The 23,638-nt window shown below is 39.3% G+C and overlaps 1 pseudogene across 5 annotated transcripts; it reads right to left on the bottom strand.

Annotated features, from left to right (window-relative positions):
* Positions 1-2,855: 2,855 nt before the first annotated feature.
* On the bottom strand, positions 2,856-18,437 carry LOC113025368 (UDP-glucuronosyltransferase 2C1 pseudogene; annotated as a pseudogene). Of its 5 annotated transcripts, none has more exons than XR_013907428.1 (6): positions 18,269-18,391; positions 17,194-17,298; positions 6,051-6,107; positions 5,871-5,925; positions 5,706-5,786; positions 2,856-5,378 (listed from the first exon to the last, which is right to left on the bottom strand). The product of XR_013907428.1 is annotated as a UDP-glucuronosyltransferase 2C1 pseudogene, transcript variant X3 (transcript). The 5 variants fall into 5 exon arrangements; XR_013907422.1 differs by lacking the exons at positions 17,194-17,298; positions 18,269-18,391 and adding exons at positions 8,145-8,318; positions 8,397-8,733; XR_013907434.1 differs by lacking the exons at positions 17,194-17,298; positions 18,269-18,391 and adding an exon at positions 8,397-8,726 and having other exon boundaries at positions 2,856-3,710; positions 3,834-5,378; positions 6,051-8,318.
* Positions 18,438-23,638: the final 5,201 nt, after the last annotated feature.

Genomic DNA, 23,638 nt, shown 5'->3' with positions numbered 1-23,638 from the left:
TACCCAGATCACTTAAATTACACAATTGAAAGCATGTGTGTATTGTTTGTGTATTTATAGACAAGCACTCATATTTATTCAAATAATTTAAAAAAACAAGTTCATTTACCTGTTACTACCACACACCAAATCCGGTTGTTGATACTTCCTGGCTTGTGTAGCCACTAGGTAACAAAAGCTCAACACTGCGCCCTAGCATCCTGGAGCACTTCTGTTGTCTTTTGTACGTGATTCTGAGTTTGTACGTGCTTCTGAGTTTTTACGTGTTTTGGAGTTTGTACGTGCTTCTGAGTTTTTACGTGTTTTGGAGTTTGTACATGCTTCGGGGTTTGTAAGTGCGTCTGAGTTTTTACGCGTTTTGGAGTTTGTACATGCTTAGGAGTTTGTACGTGTTTTGGAGTTTGTACATGCTTTGTCTCTAAGGGCCACTATAAATATACTTTATTTATTCACTCCACATAAAATGTAATAAATAAATCATATAATACAAAAAACAACTATTTACATTTTAAACTTTTAACTATTTACATTTTAAACTTTTAACTATTTAAACAAATTTAACGTGAAACAACACAAAACACTGCAAACCACAACACAATTAAATCTAAATTAAAATATTAAAACAAAAAGAAGATGCACATTCTCTGTCATATGGGCCTGCATGATATCTGAATCCTTTATAATCTGCAACTGAAAATAGTGGATGATTACTATACCTTTCTAATGTGACGTCGTTGTTCCTCGCTCTTTTTCTCTCCGGCTCTGTTCCTGTGCTACTGCGAGTGTAACTAACGCCCCTCCCCCCTCTGCCCAGCGAAAAGTACAGGCCGCGCGTGCGGAGTTTAGTGGAAAAAAGGGCGAGAGAGAGGGTGAGGCTCACGTCGTTCACTTCAAAGACCCGGCTCTAAGAGCCATTTCGTTCGCGAACGACCCATCACTAGTGTTTTGAGATACTTCCCATTGCATTGAACAAGCAGAAACTAGCATTGATTTGAGTAACATGAAATATTTTTTACACAGTATTTAGTAGGGGTGCAACGATACTCATATCGATATTGAACCGTTCGATACAGTGCTTTCGGTTCGGTACGCATATGTATCGAACAATACAAAATTTTAAATTTATTTTATCAACTTTTCTTCTGACGATGCTGTCTGTGTTGAGAGCTCAGTGGATCTGCGTTCGACTACTCCGCCTAGGCTGCACTGTTGAGCGCAGATCCACTGAGCGCAGCGCAAGCTAGCAAGACAGAAGCTAAACTCGTTGCAACATGGCAAATTGAACCTCCCCCACCCTCATTCAGATCTGGCCTTTGGAACTATTTTAGTCTTCATGTGAAGTATGACCCTGAAGGTAAGCGCGTCATGGACAAAAGTAAAACAGTATGTCGGATGTGCCACGCAATGCTCAATTACATGGGTGGGAACTAGTGCGTTAGTGCAGTTAGCTCGTTAACGTGTTGACACCGTCCAGCCCCACGCATGGGGCGATCCGCCGGTAGCTCGTTAACGGAGATTTGCCGTGTTGCGGCATTAACCTCATTTCAGATTAACGCTGACAGCACTAGTGGGAACACAACGAATATGACTGCACATTCACGCTGACATCATCCTAGTGCAAAGACAAGTGGAAGCAGACAAAAACAACAAGCACGCATGCTACAAACTTTACCCGAGTCATTTAGACAGCCGTTAGCACATGATTCTCCTTATGGGGACCTGATATGTTTAATATGCTGCTGAGAATATAGCCCAGAAGAAGCGTGTAGTATAGCTTTTATTTTGGAAAGAGCCATTTCTCTGTAATAAACTCTCTTTTCCAAAGATGAGTGATTCCTCGATCAGATAGATTTATTTTTGTATTATTTTGATGTTTCAGCAACATTAAATTTAAAAACTGTACTTTTGAGTTAAAATATCTATTTATAATTTTAATAAATGACATTAAAAAAGCATGAACATTTTTTTGTATCAAAAAAATATCGAACCGTGACACCAAAGTATTGAACCGAACCGTGAATTTTGTGCATCGTTGCACCCCTAGTATTTAGGTGTAAGTATCTTTTCTACTGACACTGATAATGAATGAGCTCCAGGTTTTTCTCATATACTAAACACCAACTTTTTACTACATCATTTATGACTGAGCACATTCCCAGGTTACCAATAAATCATCAGTGATGAATGTAGAATCCAGAAGATTCTCCTGCTTGTTTTTCATCTGAGCAGGATGCTGGTGACAGTGCAGAAGAAGCTCTGAGAGATGATGAATTTGCTGATCACACAGTCATTGATTGAGGCTGTTTGAAGCCTTGTCTTTATTGATCCACGCAGCCTGAGAGTGACACCACATATTTGTGGTCAGTCTTGTGGTAGCTTTGGAGCCACATTCACTATCCATAAATTGAGTTTATTACCATGGAGGTGAAGAATCAGTAGCTTCTTGTTTTTACTGGTATTCTGATACAGCAAAGCGATGCAGCAATTGTAAAACAGTTGAACCCTTAATGTGGTGGAATTGGTTTAATGCCATGACCACAATCTATGCCACCTACTCTATAAGTGCTTTGATTATAAAGAAATTTAGTTTATATAGTGAACAAACTAGGATTAGATGAATTAAAATGGTTGTTAAACACTGAGTGTATTTTAGCACCCTGTAGTTGTTTGTGTTTTAACAAGTCAGCTGAAGAAAAACTTCATGCCTAAAGATATTCTTGCCTAAAACCATTTTTCCTAAAATTTGGCATCAACAGCAATTCCACAATTCACCGTGAACAGTCCAAGTTCAAGTCATGTTTAAAAGTTCACATCTTATGTTTACTTTTGTTACATATGTAGTAAAGATGGCGGGATACATTAGAAAGCAGTGACTTTTATTGAATAGGATTATCCTTCAAATGAGAATGTCCGCATTATTTACAATCGTTGCTGCATATGACCCACAGTGCAGTGATGTGATGAGAAAGGTGTATAGACATATCAGGTACTCACACTAGTGAAGGAATGGTACAAAGTAAATAGGAACTGAGCCAAATCGCTGCAGTGCTTCCTCTGATTACATTTTAAATTGCAGACATACATTTCATCTATTTTGGCTCTCAGAGGAGGCGGACGCATCTTTCCCCCTCTCCCTTCCTTGGCTTCCCTGCTGCTTCTGTGTGTTTGTCTAGTCTCGTCTAACTCTAACCCTCAAAGAGTTTCTCAGTCTTGTCCTCTAAAGCCTAAAGAAATATGGATTTCATCCAATTGTCCTGTAGAGACGTTTGCTGCCGGATACTCGATGGTCGGTTGCATTGTGTGTCTGACGACACTCGATGGAGGACATTGAACGACATCTACCTATGTATTAGGAACCACGATAACAGAGTTCGGGCTGATTGGAGCTGGCTTGAACCTGGCTTGTCGAAGAACAAGAAGCTGCTACAGCTGTTCAAAATCCCATAAGGCTGGCCGACTTGATAGACGATTGGCAGGGCTGTGAGTACTCAGACTGTGTTTTGAACACAGTATGGATAAGATCTTGGAGAAGCTCATGGCTCTGCAATATGGATAACATCTTGGAGAAGAACAATGGGAACTGAGATAATTGGTGACCAGTGATGGACATTATACCAACTGCAAAAATTGGATGCAGTTGTTCGCACTAAACCCAAACATTCACCATCTTCACTCATGCGGCTATCCCGCTGGCGCCACCTGAATCAAACCTGTATAAAACATTTCAAATTACTTGTGACTTGTGATTATTATGCTATTCCAAAGTATTTAAAAAGAAGTATAAGAGACAAAAGTGTAGCCTTTAGCTTTAATAAAAATTGACTTCAGTTTACCTTTAGGTCCTCATCAGCTTTTGAGTTTCTAGCATTACCATCAACATCAACATTGGCTTTCTGCATCCATAACTGCAGGTTGTGAAAATGTTTTTCGACATTCTCACCACTACAAGGACTCCCAAAAGCAACTGCAGCACTTTGAACCATGTCACTGAGGTCTTTTAAGGAAGTTGCAGTAGTGAAGACTCCAACAGTGTGCATTGCAAGATGGTAGTTCTTTGGTGCACTGCAGTTTAAGAAGAAATTATCTTTAAGTGTTTCCAAAACAGTAATAAACAGTTTTCCCAAATTGAAAAATGAAATGCCATGTGAAAAATGAAATGCCATGTCACATGTCACAATAAAAAACAAACAAACAAACAAGTGAATACTGTATTAAAACGACTACACTTACTACTTTTTACAGATCTCCTTGGCATTCTTCATAACATAACTAAGGCATTTGTGAAGAATTGGAACCTCGAAGTCTTCCTTGTTTCCTTTCCCCGAAGTGATGTTATAATTATGATTTATTGTGTCCGACAGATTTTTTTTTGCTAAAGCTAAACAGATAGCTTGCATTAGGACCATAGATCCATCACACGTAAGCATTACAGCTGAATGCATGGCTTTGCGCCCAAAGGCCCTTGCAACATCAGTCAGAAATGCTTCCAGAAAATATGTGACCGAGGCAGTGGTATGGTCACATGTTAAATATGTAGCCACTGGTAGGGGAGAGCATGTTTTCCATGGATTCCTTACTACAAGTTCGTAAATACAGAAAGGAGGCAAACACTTTCTTTTTTTCATGATACTTCCTGTAGCATCCAAATAAACTAAGTCCTCCCGACAGCGGCTCTGGAAAATTTCAATGCTCTTGGAAGACCATAAAAAAACACCTTTTGGATGTAACATCACTTTCTGCAATACATCCTCTGGGTTGTTCTTCTTGTTTGCCACCATTAACTGGAGACTCATAATCTCATTATGATGAAGACGACTTTTCTTTCGGATTTCCAATGCTATGTTTCTCAACACTTGAGGAGTTGGAACTTCATCTCTACACCCCGATTGCACAACATCATCATCCATTTTGCTCATTTTTTCCAGATACATGGCTCTGGGTAATTGTTTTTCCAATTCATGGCAATTTTATCTCTCTTATGAGCTCTTACTGGTCTTCTTTTCAGTTCATAGTGGTTGTGCACACACTCGAGATCTTGAAAATTTACTTTCGCCTTTAGATCGTCTTCTTTATCTACAGTGACATTGACAGTCACTGGACAATCCTCGAAACTGCAGTAACCCAGACACCTGAAGAAAGGGTCCTTTCTTACTGAGTCCAAAGCCTGGACTCTGTGCCCTTTGAAAGCAAAGGAACAATATGGAAACACTGTCCGTAGTCTGTCTGAAATCAGATTTGTCTACTGTAGTCCCTTGTATCTTCTTTGGGATCTCTTATTTTTTAGATTAGCCCATTCTTTTCTTTTCAAGAAAAAAAAAAGTTGGTTCAAGTGGAACCCTGATTCTTATGAATCCATCATCAGATGAGTTGCTGTTAGGCTACAAAAGAGAAAAAATTCATTTAGTGAGAAAAAGTTTTGTTCCATGTTACATAACTACTGTAATATCTGTAAATATACTTGAAATACTCGTGTATTTTAAGTATATTAACAGCCAGTGTTTTTAATTTTGGAATATATAGCAAAAATTCATGTCGAGAATTGTCATTAAATAGAAATTACATTCTATGTTACAACATTTGATAAAATTCTTTATTTAATTGTATATTGTGTTTTTACAAATATTTTTATGTAATATAACGTGGTCATTTAAACAATGATACTAGCACCAATCATAACTTATTTGAAAGCATTTTTAATGACTGACCTGCTCAGGAGACAGCTGTCCGTCCTCCTGCAAGGAGATGTCCGGTGTCAGGAAAGCGGCAGCTGATAGTTTTTCTGGTTGCTATTACATGAGTTGAGGGGTGTAACTTTAGTGTAATTACATGTAAATGTTAAAGAGAAATTATGATAGTACAGACAGACTGACCTGCTCAGGAGACGGAGATGTCCGGTGTCAGAGAAGTGGCAGCTGATAGTTCTTCCTGTTGAAAATGACATTACCCGTAACAATATTCAGTTTAGGGATAATTTCAACAGTAATAGATTGACTAAAATGTGGTATATCAACATATTTAATAGCAAACACATAGAATTTTATTTATGGAACCTGCTCTGGTGGCTTTTGTCCGTTATCTGAATCCCCTTTGACTGGTATAGACAAGTTCTGTAGAGAACAGCATACATTTTTAATAAATTTCATTTTAACGACATAATTTAATACAATATATTTAAAAAAAAAATTTAAGTGAAAAGAACTAACCTGACGAAATGCAAATTTAAATTTGCAGTTATTATCAAAGGAACACACATAATTGGTTGATAAGAAAGATTAAGACTTAGACAAGAGACGTTCAAAAGAGAGGAAAATACAGAGGGGATGAGGGACGGTGAGACAAGACAGTAAATTCCATTGGATTACCTACTGGAAAAAAAAACAGAAAAGAAAACAAGAAAAAATATAACACAGTAGGGAGACCACAGCCACAACCTAGATAAGTATAAGTAACAGTAAATAATAAATATTGGTGTCAGCATGGCCCCTGCCGAGAAACCTTATCCACTACATGTATTTAAAATTGAGATGTGGGCACCGGCAACTTAGGAGAGGTTGAATACACAGACCATCCCTTGGACGCCATTCAGCATGCCCAGCACAAGTGATGTTGATGTATAGGTTGTGGAATAAAATTGAGGTACAGGTGGTCAGAAGGGGACACAGGAGGAATGCCTCACCCCCACCTCAGTGAAACAACTGTACCCCAAAGCCCTGCATCTGTGGCGATGTAATGGAGTGGGGATGAGGAGGAGAGGGAAGTGAAGGCAAAGTACTCCCTCATGGGGTCAGGTCCCCCGCAGACCCCAGTAGGCACCACAGGAAGCCACAAAGGCCCATCTGGATAGGGGCCTACATTAGCACCACCACCAAGCCCCACAGAGCCTGGGGTAGCGGGCGCACATCCTAACCTACCACAGAGGAAAATACATCCACCCAAACATTCAATAATCTCTCTGACTACATAAGACAAAAGACACCACGGTTGAGTTTATTCTCCACCTCTGTACTAATTTTAAAGTTAACTATTGTCTTTTTTTGTGTGTTTTAAATGTGGTAAATGCTTGACAAACAAAGTAAAAAGAAAAAAAACAAAAAAGAAAATTATAAATTAAAGGGCCTTGGAGATGTCATTCAAACTAATACCATTGCACATCAAAACATATATGTGGATAACAGAAAGAAAAAAAAAACAGTTCAGAATAATTCTAAAGTGAAATTATCTTGTGGAAATAGGAATTTTCCATTTTAGACCATTTTGAAATCGTTAAACGAGTAGGTCGTATATGGGCATTTAAAAAGGCCTTTATTTTGGAAAGCAAAATCAGAATGACTTGAAATTGACATGGTAACAACTAGGGATGGGTATTGATAAGATTTTAACGATTCCGATTCCATTTTCGATTCTGTTTAACGATTCGATTCTTTATCGATTCTCTTATCGATTCTTTTTTTTTTTTAAAAAGGAGAACACTAAGGTCGATTAGCTCAGAGCTTTGTTTTATATCTTCTCTTTGAACAAGATAGAAATTTAGGAGTAACATGGCCTTACAAACCCAACAGTGAGATCTTGAGAGATCCAGCCTACGGCTCTTCAATGGGGTGTCACAGGGTCCCCAGGAAAAAAAATTGTAAATGTAAAATAATAAAATAAATATTCTTGTGAGACATATCACATATTGACGGGGTCGGGTTATGTTAAAAAGTATAAATTGTTATACTTTGTTCATTGGTTCAAAGGTACCCCACACTTCTTTTTTTGTTTGCTTGTTTGTTCTGGTGTATTTTTCATTTGAACTGTTACTCTGCCAGAGTACTCATATTTACAAGATGGCATTGAACGCCCCATTGGTGTATCAGGAAAACTATTTTGTACGTATGTTCCTTGAAGGGGATTGAAGTCGTTCTTTTTTCCACCGCAGCGAAGGGCTAGGAGTAGGAGAGGAGCTGCTGTATGTTTTTGTTATCGAATCGATCTGATTGTGAAATAAAGCATATGCAGTGAGAAAGCAACTCCAGGAGTCATCCCTGCCTTAAAGCTGCAACATTCTTCTGTAGCAATAACAAAGTATAACATAAATTGTTCTGTGGCAATTACACAAGAATATCCAGTAATGTCCCTGCCTACAATTAAACACATTCACTTACCAAAAATCGGGGGCATCTGCTGTGGCAAATGGGTGCAAGCCTTTGACCACAAACTTAGACACTGCTCGGTGACATTAGTCTATCCTGCCTGAAAGGAGACGCTACCGGTAGACTGCAGCGAGAACTGCCAGCGAGCGCCAGCCAGACTCTGTCTGTCTCTCTCATCATGGTCACCTACATGTACAGTAATGGCAGGTCTTGTAATAAGGCAGATTGCGCTAACATAATATGCACTGTTAGTTGATTATTTACCTGCCGCATTAACGGGAGAGGACGTACAAACGTTAGCGCTGCTGCTGGGTTGAGAGTCACGAGTCCGGAGCGGAATTAAAAACGCGTGTCATCGCGTGTTTTGTGAGCAAATGCTTTTGCATATTCGTAGTGTTTCCTCCCTTAAATGAAATATCTACTTTGCAAGTTGCCCTGTTGTCATCGGTTCTCATAAAGTATAATCAAACTTTTGAGCGTTTGAGCCGCTTAGGCGCCATGTTTCCTGCCAGGTAAATGACGCTCCGCAACGTGGTGACGTCATTCGGGGCGACTGGAATCGATAAGGGAATGGCAAACAATTCCAAGGAATTGAAACAGTGGGAACCGGTTCTCAACAAGAACCGGTTTTCGATACCCATCCCTAGTAACAACGCATGGTTGGATTCTGTTGATCTAAAGTGAAATTATCCTGTGGAAACAGCAATTTTCATTTTTGTGGGGTTGTATACTGTCAATACAGAGTGAAATTATCCTGTGGAAACAAGAATTTTTCTTTTTAGAGCATTTTGAAATCATTACAAAAGTGAGTCAGAAATCGGCAATTTGATAAGGCTTTTATTTTGGAAGGCAAAATCAGAATGATATTATATAGATATGGTATCACTGCGGGGTTGGACAATTTTGATCGAAAGTGTAATTGCCCTGTGAAAACAGGAATCTTCCATTTTAGAGCATTTCGAAATCGTAAGAGTAAGTCAAATGTGGTCAATTTGAAAGTGCTATTACTTTGAAAGGCAAAATCAGCCTGACTCAAAATTTATATGGTATAACCGTGGAGTTGTATACTGTTGATCTAAAGTGGAATTATCCTGTGGAAACAGAAATCTTTCTTTTTAGAGCATTTTCAAATCGTTAAAAGAGTAGGTCGTATATGGGCAATTTAAAAAGGCCTTTATTTTGGAAGGCAAAATCAGACTGACTTGATTTTGATATGGTATCACTGTGGGGTTGTATACTGTTGATCTAAAGTTGAATTATCTTGTGGAAACAGGAATTTTCCTTTTCAGAGCATTCTGAAATCACTGAAAGGTAGGTCTTAAATGGGCAATTTCAACGAGCTATTAATTTGAAACACAAAACCAGACTGACTTGATATTGACATGGTATCATTGTGGGGTTGCATACTCTTGATCTAGAGTGAAATTATGATATGGAAACAAGAATTTATCTTTTTAGAGAAATCAGAATTCATTGAAAGATTATTTCCCGTATGGACAATTTGAAAGGGCTATTATTTTGAAAGGCAAAATCAGAATGACTTGAGATCAACATGGTATCACTGTGGGATGGAATACTGTCAATATAGACAGTAATTATTCTGTGGAAACAGCAATTTTCCATTTTAGAGCTTTCTGAATTCATGGAAAATGCACACTGATATATGGTCAATTTGAAAGGGCCATTATTTTGAAAGGCAAAACAAGAATGATTAATATTGACATGATATCATTATGGGGTTGTATACTGTCAATATAGACTGCAACTAGTCTGTGGAAACGTGAGTTTTCCATTCTGAATTAATTAAAACAGTAGTTCAAAAATAAACATTCAGAGGGCTTTTACTTTGAAATCCAAAAGGAGATGGCTTTAATTGAGCTTTTATTTTGAAATCAGGTTTTCACATCTTTTGCCATCAGAATACACAGGGAATGTAAAACAAAGTGGAGGCTAGCTTGACTGCAATGCTGGAATTGGAGGCTGGCTTGACACCAGTAAAACCGAGGTGTATGTAGTCTGTACGGGAGGACCTAAACCTCAACGCAAGACGTAGTAAAAAACAATATTTCTGAGGTACTCGAACGCAACGGGTAATTTGTTCGTGATACTGATGTTTCTTATTGACTGAGTTCGAGGTGCATGCTAAGCATTTACGTCTGCTTATGTGAAAACTTTCTCTACGAGTCTTTATCTCTTTAGCCTTTATTTAATACATTCCCAAACTTATTCAAGTTAACAACAGTACAGGACAGCATCAAAACAGGTTTTCTGTCCTGTTGCGATGCCATGATGTGATATGGATCAGTTTATAACTTATATTCATTGTAATATTTAAATCTTGAGAGAGGAGGATAGAGGGGGAGAGAAAGGGAGAAAGCAGGATGAAGACAGCAAAGAGAGAGAAGAAAAAGAAACAAGAGTGGACATGTAGTCAAATTCATCAAAAAATTATAAAACTGTAGCTTCTGTTTTACCTACTTTCATTGATGGTAATTTCACATAACTTGTGCTATACTGTTATCAGTTATAAAACCCCAGCTCTTATAATAATTATTATAAGATTATAATTTTGATATTTTCCAGCAACTGCAATTTAAGTTGACTGAGGAGGATGGAGACAGAGAAAGAGGACTGAGGGTTGTACAAGAACAGGAATAACAAGTGAGCAAATAGTGAAGTTGGCTAAAAAAAACCCTGTATTTTTCACAAAATAATTTTCAATAATTTTTCAAATAGGGTTTTTTTTCCTCTAACTTGGCTGCAATTTCATTATATCATTAAATAGATAAAATTACTTCTTCATTTTTCCCCGTTGTAAATTTTCCGATTTCGAAAGGGGATGTCCTTGCCAAAAGGAGTATCCGAGCTTTAAAATTATGCAAATAGTAGCGCATTAAAAACACTTATTAAAAGGACTAGTCCCTAAAACACACTAACAGTTCGTGTCCTTGATAATTATTATTACTTTGATTAATGCAGCCTGTTAGTTATTAAGTTTAAATGTGATTCCCAGACTATCCACGTTCTGAGCACCATTTTCTGCAAAGTTAACTTGTAAATTCCAGCAACATTCCTCAGCCAACATAAAGCCAGTAACACATTAACCCAGGTTTACTTACTGTGATCATATCATTCTTTCTCTTGGAAAGGTCAGTGTTAAGAGGGCTGCTTTGTGTAGCGACAAACCGAGCTGTATGTAATTATGTAGTCCGTAGCGGAGGAGCTAAACCTCGATGCATCCGATGCAAGATGCACTAAAGCCCAGTATCTGTGAGTTTCCGGAAGCAACAGGTAATTTGTTCGTGATAATGAAGTTACTTATTGACTTTTATACCTAGATCGAAGTGCATGTTGACAATTACATCTGCTTATGTGAGTACTTTGTCTACTAGGCTTTATGGCTCAATGCATTGTCATTAAGCATTTTTTTAAACACAATCCCAAACTCATTCAAGTTAACAACATTACAGGGCAGCATGAAAACAGGTTTTCTGTCCTATGTCATGATGTTGCTGTTTCAGCAGCGTGGTCTGTCATCAGTAGACTAATTATACTTTCGTTGTGCTGGCAGACAGAAGATTAAGAGGTAATCTCATGAGACAAATCAGTGATGCAGTTTTGAAACAGGCTTTTACTGAACTATAGCAAAAGTTCAAACTTTTCTAATAATGCAGGGACATTGCTGTATCTTATAAAGTATATGCCTATTTTTATTTATCTCTAGATAACATCAAAAGTGTTAGTTGTTGTAACTTAAATCACTAGGGATTATTAGTTAATTATTAGCTGATGTGCGCTGTTATTTTAGTTTTTTAAAATTTTCTATTCCTATTCTGGTTAGGAATTAGGTTTCAGTGTTTGTTTATAGTACAGCTCCAAATCCAGGTGACAGTAAGTCAAAATGATGGTTCCTGTCTATGTCCAGCAGCAGGCTGTAATCAGTTTGAATATTGCTAAAGACTGATATCAAGTCAAGTCAAGTCAACTTTATTTGTCAATTCTGCCACATGTACAGGACATACAGAGAATAGAAATTTCGTTACTCTCAAACCCTAGTGATTAAAAAATGCAAATAAAATAATTAAAAAGTAAAAATTTAAATAAATACAATACAATTTTACGTATAACAAAAAAAAAAGCTATGCAATATACAATATTCAAGTAAGGAGGCATAGTAGTGCAAATAGGCAAATAGTGCAAATGGAGATTTAGTAGTATGCGGTAAGAGATAGTGTAACAACAAAGTCTTATGAGGTAATGGCAGTCCAATGCTCCACAAAGTGACTGGTAACTGGTGCAGGCCAGTGAGTGAGTCAGAGAGAGTGTGTGTGTGTGTGTGTGTGTGTGTGTGTGTGTGTGTGTGTGTGTGTGTGTGTGTGTGTGTGTGTGTGTGTGTGTGTGTGTGTGTGTGTGACAGAGTTCAGTGAGACTGTGAAGGGGAGAGGGGGCAGAATCGGGAGGGAGTTAAGCTTCCTGACAGCCTGATGGATGAAGTTTATGGATCAGTTTATGCCTTTTATTTACTGCAATATTTAACTTTTGGGTGATGCCACAAAGATTGAAAGAGGAGGAGAGAAAGGGAGAAAGCAGGATCAAGAATGCAAAAAGAGAGAACAAACAGAAGCAAAGAGTGGACGTGTAGTCAATCCCAAAAGGTTGATTCTGTTCATCTGGACGTAGCGTTTTCAGTGGGAGAAACGTTTCGTCACTCATCCAAGTGACATCTTCAGTCTCAGCTGACTGCAGGTTTCCTCATTTTTATAAACAGTACATTGCACAATGACTGAAACTAGCAGCACTGAATGAAGAATGGGCTGGGAGGTCAGTTCCTTTATCATTAATATGTGACATGTAGTCAAATTCACCAAAAAATTATAAAGCTGTAGCTTCTGTTTTACCCACATTCACTGATGATGATTTTGCATAATTTAGCAGTGTGCTGAACAGTTTTAAAACCCCAGACCTGCTCGTATAATAATTATTATATGATTATATTTTTGATATTTTCCAGTGTGGGATTATAATATTATTTTATGCCATGTTAGACCCCTAATTAAAGACTGTGAATTATTATGTAGTTCTAGTTTGCATTATGCTCCTGAATTAGAAGAAGGTGATAACTATTGCTTTTGTTAAACTGATTTGCATTACATTAGACTGCTGATTTATTGTGAATGAATGATATTGTTTTATGATGCATTATACTGCTGAGTTGTAAGAAATACTGTTCGCAGAAAGTCATCGCCTTATTTGTCTGATTAGAAGAGAACAGAACATGCTGGAGTTTTCTGCCCCATCTCAGCAGGAGCAGATAAACAGAGCGCCAAGGTCGTAGCTTAGGTGCCGTGTGAGAGAAAGAATGTGAATGTTTAGGCTTTTATGATTAGGTGGGGGCCACTAGAGGCTATAAGAGTTTGATCAATGCTCGACCATTTTGAGATCTGATGATGTCTGCGTACGGTGTCCATCTCCCACGCGTGTGATTATTAAAATCCTCGTTTGACTCAACCCGGATGGACCAGTGTTGTTATTGTGGTTTTTCCTCTTGTATCCATCCCCAATATTTGAATCCGTAACACCAGCAATTACAATTCAAGTCGACTGAGGAAGATGGAGACAGAGAGAGAGGCCCGAGAGGTTATACACGAACCAAAAGAACAAGTGAACAAATAATGAAGCTAGCTGAAAAAAAGCCCTGCATTTTTAACAAAGTAATTTTTCATGTATTTCATCTGTGCTTTGCATGCTTTTCCAGTAGCAAACTTAAAAAATATTGGTAATAATTGTAGCATTTTACAGGATTCATACCACTCTAAACATGGCTTGAACACGATGGCTGCCACTATATTGATGTGACAGAATCTTTTCTCCACTCTCAACATTGGTGTACATGATGCTCTGTGATGCCTCTTGCATAATAAAGAGAGGGTGTTTTATGAATTCAAAAATTTTAATATGAAAACAACTCTATTACCAGTTTGCTCTGTGTATATGTCTACGGAATGGCAGGGTGATTTTCCAGTGTTTGTGCTGAATAATGCTACTTGAAGTGCTTGATGAGTTGGTGAACTGTGTGATCAAGAGACTGAAATAGTGTTGTGCATGTTTTTATTCTTGTCTGCTTTGCCACAAATTTTGATTTAACTTCTTTCACAACTGAGCCTTTGCCTTGGGTTTGATAACTAAAGGCTCCACACTAAAACTGATGGAATTGTCATGATCCTGGGTCCTTTTGACCCAGCGTTTTGTGTTTTCTCTTCGCGATTTTGGTTCTGTTCTCCTCTAATTGGTGTTTACCCTGTTCCCCCCCGTGTGTTCCTGTTTTATTGTGAAGGTCTGCGTCTTATGTGAGTGTTTTCAGTTTGCCTTCCTGGTCTCGTCATGTTAATCACTCCCAGCTGTGTCTCCCACCTATGTGTAATCTCCCTGTGTTCTCTGAGTGTATTTAAGTTGTATTTTCTGTCTTAGTAATTGCTGGTTCGTCTGTGTTGTTTCCCCTCGGTCTCCCTGCGTATCTCCATATGTATTTCCCCGGACCTCCCTGCATCTTCGTTTCTGGTTTGTCTTATTAGTTTACCCAGTTTAGGTTTCTAGTTTCATGTTTTGCCACCCTTGCTGTTTGTATTGACCCACTATCATAAATAAACACTCACCTGCACCAGAACTGCCGCCCTTTTGGTCCTTACTACAAATCCACACGGCTTGCCCCGCAAACCGTGACAGGAATAGATTGGAATCTCTGATTATTCACTCAGAATTATTCTTAGAAACTACAATAGGCCATCCAACTAATTAGGTTGCTTTGGAAGGTAACATTATTATGGTTATACAATTTTAAATATGACTTTTCAATTTTCAATCAGCATATTCCCTTAATATCAATTACAAGGCATGTATGACATTATGATTGTGAGCTGAGCCCCCTAAAAGCTTGAACCTAGAATCACACCTGTCACTGGGTAAAATGAAAATAGCTGATATCAAGTCCATTATAGTAGCTGATGACCCAGGAAATATCTCATTGTGAAATCTCATGCAGAGTACACACTTTACACTATTGAAACTGCTTTACTCTGCCTAGAGTTGCTGGCATAGGTGGAATTCACTTTACTCTCCACCTCCTTCTCAGCTCCACCTTTTGTGTTATATATTATATGGAAAAAATACCAGGCTGCTTACATATTATATTTACATGAGCTTCTCAGCCATGAAACCCATTCCAGCTTACAGTTTTGTGCTCATACTAATGTCAGAGGAGGTTTGGAAGCCTGCAGTTACATAGTCAGCAGAGTGTTGTTGACTTTTATGCACCATCCGCATCAGCAGTCAGTGATCCCACTCACATGCAGGCACATGCAAAGCTGAGGGCACTGGCTTCCTTTTAGTAAGTATTTATTACCAAAAAAGTAAATCTTGTGGTTGGAAAGTCATTTCAAGTGTTTTATTTGTGCTCATTATTATGAAATCACAATATGCATTCAGAAATATTTTATGAAAATATAATTCTGAATAAAATCTCAATAAAATACAATAGAAATACAATGGGGTTTTTGTCAAAGTGCTGCATTACTGAAATCCTCCATCACTCACGTTTCACTTTACGTTTACACATCCCAGTGTATATACACCTAATAAGGTAGAAAGTGGTTAAAAGCACAAGCAGCATAGCTCCAGTCAGGAACAAAACTACATCTACAGAGTGGTAGGAGTACCAGGGCATTCTGTAGGACTGTGCTTTCAGGTGAGCTGCTCCTTTGTGCCTCATGACAAACTCTATCCAGAAGAGGGCGTTATCCAGTGGCTTTACTGGCTTATCTCTGTGTAGCCTGGAAAGTCTCTGCATGTTCGTCCTGTACGAGGGATCATTCAGGACTTCCTCTATGGCCTTCAGGAAGTTGTTGTCTTTGTCCACTGTAGCTAATGTAAGTATCTTAGCTCCTCCTCTGTCTTTCAGACGTAGCAGGTTGTCATACTGATCAAAAAACACAGGTATTCCCACAACTGGGACTCCATGATAAATAGCTTCTTGGACTCCGTTTGTTCCTCCATGTGCCACAAACAGTTTTGATTTTGGATGTCCTAAAAGGTCATTCTGTGGCATCCAGTCCACCAGTAAAGTGTTATTGCCCAGATTGGCTGGTCTGTCACCTTTATACTTCCAGATCACTTTCTGTGGCAGTTTAGCAAAAGCTGCAGCGATCTCATTTGCTATGTCAGAAGGAAGTTCAGTCACAAAAGTCCCCAAAGACATGAGGATGAAGCCATGGTCTCCAGAACTCTGCACAAAGTCCTCCAAGTGCTGAGGCAGAGGTTTAGCAGGTTTGCACTGGAACCCTCCGATATAAACAACATTAGGCATTGTGGGCCGTGGGTACTCAAACACAAAGTCCACTCTCATCAGCCAAATGTCTGCATCAGTCATTAACTCATTAAAATCATAACCAGGCCCAAGATATTTGTCAGTTATTTTCTGGTATACTAGTTTAGCCACCAGGTTGTTTTGTGTTTGTGTTATGATGTGTAAAAGCATGTTTGTAACTCTCTGAGAAAAGGTCATCTTGTCAGTATACCCAGTTCGAGTCACAGGAATGTAAGATAATGGTGATGGAGCTATGGAAAAATGAGCCTCTGAAATTATTATCCAGCGAACATTATAAACCAAAGGAAGGTTGAGATATTTGGCCAGAATGACTCCACCACACCAGCAGGGGTCAGCGAGTATCACGTCAAACTTGCTTTCATTTAAGTTTCTCATCAACAGTTTGTCATCTACTATTGCTGTTACAAGTTCACCTATAGTTCTGTGAATGTCAACAAATTTGCTGAACATCTCTACACCCATGTGGATAAAACCTGACAAGGAAAGAGCACCTTGTTCAGATTCTATGCGCTTAGCCACCATTTTTGACATAATCTCCTGAGTCACAGGGTTTTCCACCGGAACTGTTAAAATATTATAACTAGAGGAAATATCCTTGATGTACCAGCTTTTACTGGAACACAGAATTGTTATGCTGTGTCCTCTAGAGTGCAAAGCCTTTAGTAGAATATCCATATTTACCCAGTGGCTGCCTTCTGAAGGAAACACTAAGATGTTACCTCCTTCACAGGCTCTGGGAATAGAAATGAGCAGCAGCAAAGCAGTGCAGCAATAGATCACCCTCATCTGAAATGAAGAAAAAAAAGTGAATTTACTGACATGAAAAAGATGTTCACAGTGGAAACGGACTATGAAAATTTCAAACTACATTTTTTTACTTTGTCAATGAAAAGTTTGAGGGTGATGCAATCACAAGCCATCCATATATGCTCTTGCACTTTCATGATTTATTAAGCAACTTTCTGTTTCATCACTGACATTTTTGAATTTGTAATAATATTTATAATAACATATTTGAAGTTGGTACACGTTTTGTCATTGGTGCAGATAATTTATTAGCTTGAGGTAGGTTGCACGTTTTAAAAAAGAAGGCGTGTAACTGCATAATTGGGAGGTTTTTTATTTTTTTTTTTAATTTTATTATTTAATAAAAAGATACTGACAGCGAAGTGCTGAAAGCGGATGACGTAAGAGTCTACCGAATGTTGATTGTTTGACAAAATAGAGAAGCAGAGCCACTGAATGAAGAGAACGGAGCTACGACAGAGTTCACCGGGAACGGAAGAAGCACGAAACAAACAATAAAGATTAAAAACTGCAGTATTGAAAGTGCAGACGGTGGCTGCAATCGACACTTTTCATTGTTTTCAACGTTCTGCTTCGGCTCTTTGTATGCTATAACTCTGCTCTTCTCCGTGTCTGACCGATGGATCAACAATAGTATAAGAATGCGTAGCCCACACACCAGTTGTACCACATATTTTTGACACTGCTTCCAAGGACAATAAACCCTCTCTGCAGCTAAACAGGAAGCCCCAACTACTCGGGGACTAGAGCAGAGGCCCTCGGTGGTTTTCAACACAGTTTTCTTTTTCTTTTCTTTTTTGGGGGGGGGGGGGGTCCACAAAAACCCACAAAGCTTAAGAGTAGGCCACTAACTCCAGTCGCAATTTGAGCAGAGCTTTTACGTGGAGTAGCAAGGTTAAGTTAATTTCCCGTATATACAGTCACATTAACACAGAGCGTTTCTACTTACTGCTGGACGTTTGGTTTCTCCACACAAGAAATGTAAAGAGCCTGTTTTCCAGAGCGCCAATGAACGAAATCTGTTCAATTAATGTTGCTATGCAGGATAGAGAAGAACTGAATCACAATCCAGGATGCACACGCGGGGGCCCATCTCGTATATGTGTAACGGAGGAAACAGCCAATCAAATCGCAGCTTATCAGGCATTGGAAAAAAATGGTTTGTTTTTTTTTTACACTGAACTGTCTGAGCGCGGGTTCGAGTCCTGGTTGGGACAAAGTTTGTGTTACATTATTAAAAGTTAAACACCATTTTCAATTTACTTATTGTGGATAACATTTATTTTTCACTTTGCTTTTAATTTTTATTTCATTATCATTTTATTTATATCATATAGTGTTATGGCCTGTGGGGCAATTTTTCTGCATTACGTACCTATACTGTCACAAAGTACATAACTCAGACTAATCACAGTCTTGAGATGATACATACCAGACATATAGTCTACAATTATGGAGACATCCAACTTTTAATACAAAGACTAAAGCTAAAACTATAATACAGATACATTCTGATGAAAATGAAGCTTATACATAATTTAAACAAGGCATGTCTGTAATAAGTCATCTGTCTGCTTCCTGGTGGCTGTTAGTTTATATCTATTCATTTTCCAGCACAAACTCAGTACTGACATGATTACTTTATTCCAGTCATGCTCTTGCCAGCCTCCACTCTGCATGCTTTAAATCTGTTGCTCTTCTGCTTCTGCCATTCTGCGTTTCAGATCCGCAGCCATGCAGCCCGCCTCCTCTCCTTTCTTCTCCTCACTGTGGTCACTCAGAACCCTGTCCCAGCCTCCATCTTCATCTTCATTACTATCAGCATGTTGACTCTGGGGTGGTGGTTGTGCAAAATCCTGTCACTGCTGGGATTCTTTCTGCTATGATGGGTCATAACTGCCAAACAGTTACATTTATTTCTGTATCTCAATAAATCATGTTGAGTTTTTCCACATGATCTCTCCTTATTGAATTATTTTTGTAGATAAGCTTCAAGCTAGCAAGCAACAATACCTAAATCAAAAATATTATCACCAGAAGTGAGAAACTGTCTGCAGCTTCAGCTGTATGCTGCATGTATTAAAGATAACTTCAGACATTGTGTGGGGGTCATGTCTGAAACAGGCTGTACAATCACACAGATAAAAGACAGCAGTCATGTTTCTAATAATATAAATGAAAACAGAAAGATTAAGAAGATAAAAGCTGTGAGACTCCTCTAGAGAAAGGATGACTTGTTATCATTACATGAAGTGATTTAGAAATAATATGTAAGCTTTCAGGGCAGCACTCACAACTTATTAAAACTGATTACCTGATGGTGAGCACACACAGATATATAAACATATAGGTGAACTCTAAGAAGAAAACTGTGTTGATATTTTTGCAGAAAACTATTTATTTACACTTTTATATTTACAATCAGTTTATATTTATATAAACAAAAGAAACATTCACAACTAGAACAAAACTGTCTTATATACAATATCAACTGTTTCTCCCTTATTTACTGTTTTCTTCCACCATACAGCCAGCATACAACTATACTATTAGAGGAACATCACTAGAACGTGGCCAGAACACACAAAAACAAGAACAAGACAATATATAAAAGTTCAAGTTCAGGCTCAGCTTTGCAGAGCAATTCATGGAAAACAATTGTACTCCAGTTCTGAAACCTTTCATTTGAAAACCTGTTTGCTCCTGAAGATCCTCTGGGTGTGGACCCTGCTGCTGCTGGCACAGTGACTAGTAATGCAGAGACAGAGGACAGGGACATATGAGACAGAAACAGATTTATCCATTATCACTTCTGACATTTAGTAATAACGCAGTACTTACAGCTCTGCAATTGTAGTTTTACAGGTGAGATGCTCAGCATTGTGTCCTCCAGGTCTTTATCCTCATCCATCCCTGTGATGGAGGCAACAATTAGACAAATATGTACTGAATTTATATTTCATGTCAACAATGTTATTAAAATATTATTAAAACAACTTACCAAGAGGTTGTTTAGTTGGGGCGTTTGTAGTAGCAGGCGCAGACTGCTACTTCTTCCGCAGGTACTGCTGCAGCTTATGAGGCCGTGTTCCTTGATTGCAGCTCTTCCTCATGATAAGGTCTGCATAGCCGTCACCTCTGCCGTCCCAAATCTCCTTCCAGGTGCTCTTGGCTAGTGAGCCAAAGCCAACCAGCTGATCATCCTCAGAGGCTTCTGCTGCAACACTCACTCTGCTGGTCTCGTAGCTCAGAAGAGTTTTTATCTCTGCAAAGCTGAGGGCTTACTGTACAAATGAATGCAAGCTCTCCTTGCCATGCCCTTCGCCACAGAGGTCCCTGCAGCCTCTTGCTTCTCGAGATCTTTGATCAGGTACATGGTGTCCCCGACATCATTCTCCAGAAGCCACCGGAAAGATTTCCCTTTATATTTTCCAAACTGCAGGATGTACTCTCCCTGCACTTCCTTCATATCAGAGGCATCCCCTCCTCTCTGATAGATGACAGTCAGAGCATCGTCCTCCCTCACAGGTGCAGACTTGTCCTGAAGCTTGGGGTCATTTTTAATCCTTCGAGCTTCTTTTGACGAGTCCTGGAGAAGGTATCTAAGTCGCCCCTTGCGGAACGCCACAGAGATTTTCCCTGGATATGGCGCAACTTTCTTCTGCATCTTGACATGCAGTGAAAAAATAAACAATTATATTAAACAAAATTGATTCCAAACACAAACAAAGACATTTTAGGTTATAATCTTGCTGCACATTGTGGCTGGGTTTAAACAGCAGGATGCAGGAGAACAATAAAGAGACACAATTGGAAAGAACATTGACAACATTTGCAATAAAAGTGTTTTTTCCTCCAGGTATAACAAACTGTTCTGTCTGTAAATAAAAACCTTTCATGGTTGAATGATTATTAGCATATCTGCAAAATTTGTGGTAACTGCTTAGTAGTCATGGCACATAAGAATTGCTGGTAGATTAACAACATATATGTATTTAAGCTATCGTGTTTATTCATACACGAGTGGGCATTGCTCATGTTATAGAGATATCAAAACAGATTTTCGCATTGATAAGGTGACTGACCATTACAACATGAAAGCAATACATTTTCTTTTAAAGCAGGTTCAGTTATTTAGCATGTCATCTCATAACAAGACACTTATTGGTTATTTAATTGTACCACATTAGGGCTGGGCCATAGTATACCGTTCACGGTAATACCGGTATAATGTTAGGCAACGATAGGAAAATGAAATATCGCGATAGAATATGAGTAAAACGCGCATGCGCAGTGCCTTTGTTTTCATACGCACATGGCCGATTGTTGAGTGAAACAGATGAACCAGAATTGGTTTGTAAAAACTTCAGTGATGTGGACCTGGTTTGGTGTTTGTCCGTCAGATACACAACAAAGCACATTTTTTTGCAGAACATGCAAGCAGCCGTCGTTATTGTCGTATTTGTCGGACTAAGATGCTCTTAAATCTGGGAGTAATCTGGGTCCTAAACTCCGTAATCTTCAGGTCAAACGAACACTGCAGCATCACTGAGAGTTAAAAACTGTCTAAATTCTTTCATCTTTAATAAAACGATCAGCATTGCTGCGGTTCGAGCCCCGGCTTGGACAGTCTCGGTCGTTGTGTCCTTGGGCAAGACACTTCACCCGTTGCCTACTGGTGGTGGTCAGAGGGCCCGGTGGCGCCAGTGTCCGGCAGCCTCGCCTCTGTCAGTGCACCCCAGGGTGGCTGTGGCTACAATGTAGCTTGCCATCACCAGTGTGTGAATGTGTGTGTGAATGGGTGGATGACTGGATATGTAAAGCGCTTTGGGGTCCTTAGGGACTAGTAAAGCGCTATATAAATACAGGCCATTTACCATTTAATGAGTCACTCACCAAAGTGAATCGGATTTTTGAGTCATTTGATTCACTGAGTCAGTTGACCAGAGAGTGCAAAAAATTTACATTTTCACTCAAACTTAATTTGTTTCTCTTTTCATGTAAATCCCACTGCTAAGATGAATGATTCTAAAAAAAACAACAACTATTTTATAGAGCAAAAAAAGAGCAAAAACATTTCTAAAATTAAGCAATTTCCCATCAAAATTGCTTAATAAACATTTATTTTGTTTATTTTAATTTAATTTGTATTTTCCTTAAATGTGTTAAATATATATTTTCTCATCTAAATGTCCACTGAGCTGTGCGCCAGGGGGCGGTAATGCGCCTTAACATTGGTTGCCAACCAAGAAGAAGAAGGAGCTGTGAGCCAGGAGGGAGGGGGTGAGTGAGTGATTCGTTCGCTCGCTCTATGATTCAGCACAGGAGGGAGGGGGTGAGCGAGTCCTGAGTGATTCGCTTAAGCTTACGATTCAGCACAGGAGGGAGGGGGTTAGTGAGTCCTGAGTGATTCGTTCGCTCTATGATTCAGCACAGGAGGGAGGGGGTGAGTAGCTCAAATGTGTTGTTAGCATGTTAGCAGCGCGATGCTACTCTGAACCGAGGAGCTATTTTCTTGATGTGAGCTTCTACTCAGGGTTTTTTCTTCCAGTTCAGGGCAGAAATGCTTTTGTTACGAAACTGACTGTTGTTTTCCCCCCACAATTTTAATTATAAGCTAGATATTGTAACGATGGTTAAGTGTTACTGGACAGTGATATGTTGGTTTTCTCTGCACACTGTTGTTGTTCCTTTAAGATTCATGTTTGGTTGGGCTGCAGGAAGTAGTGAGGGTGGTGTACAGGAAGGGGTGGGGGGACCTGGTTGTTCTGTGTGTGTGCCAGGCTGAAGAGAGGTGTAGTTCGAGAGCGCTTCCCCCTGAGTTAACAACCCGCTGGCTTATGTGCCGAATAAACGGACAAACTGAGACCCCAACCGTCTGGTTCTTGTGAACGTTACATTGGTGTCAGAAGTGAAGAAAGAAAAAAGAACCCCAGAACGCCCGAGACCCTGTGCCGGCGACGCTTGCCGTTACGAGACGAGGATGTTGCCGGGCAGGATTAAGAAGGAGACGGAGGAGAGGGAGGTTCGTCCGCGCTCGCCCGCCCATGGAGTGAGGGAAACGGCGCTGCGGCTGTCTGCCGAAGCTGGATTTTCTCCAGGTTTGACTAGGCTCGGGAACTGTTCGCACAGCGGCCGCGATTCCGGCGGGAAGGAGTCGACCTCGCTTGGCGCGCCGTCACATGATGTAAACAAACATGGCGGCGCCCAGCAAGCTGCAGCGAATATAAAAACGCCTAAGTTCAGCGGCAAGACGCCATGGGAAGTGTTTATCACACAGTTCGAGCTGTTAGCTGTTGCAGCTGGCTGGTCTGAGGAA

Source organism: Astatotilapia calliptera, chromosome 1, assembly GCF_964374335.1.
Source record: "Astatotilapia calliptera chromosome 1, fAstCal68.1, whole genome shotgun sequence".
NCBI lineage: Eukaryota > Metazoa > Chordata > Actinopteri > Cichliformes > Cichlidae > Astatotilapia > Astatotilapia calliptera.
The sequence above is the reverse complement of the archived record's forward strand: the minus strand, read 5'-3'. Positions and strand labels throughout refer to the sequence as shown.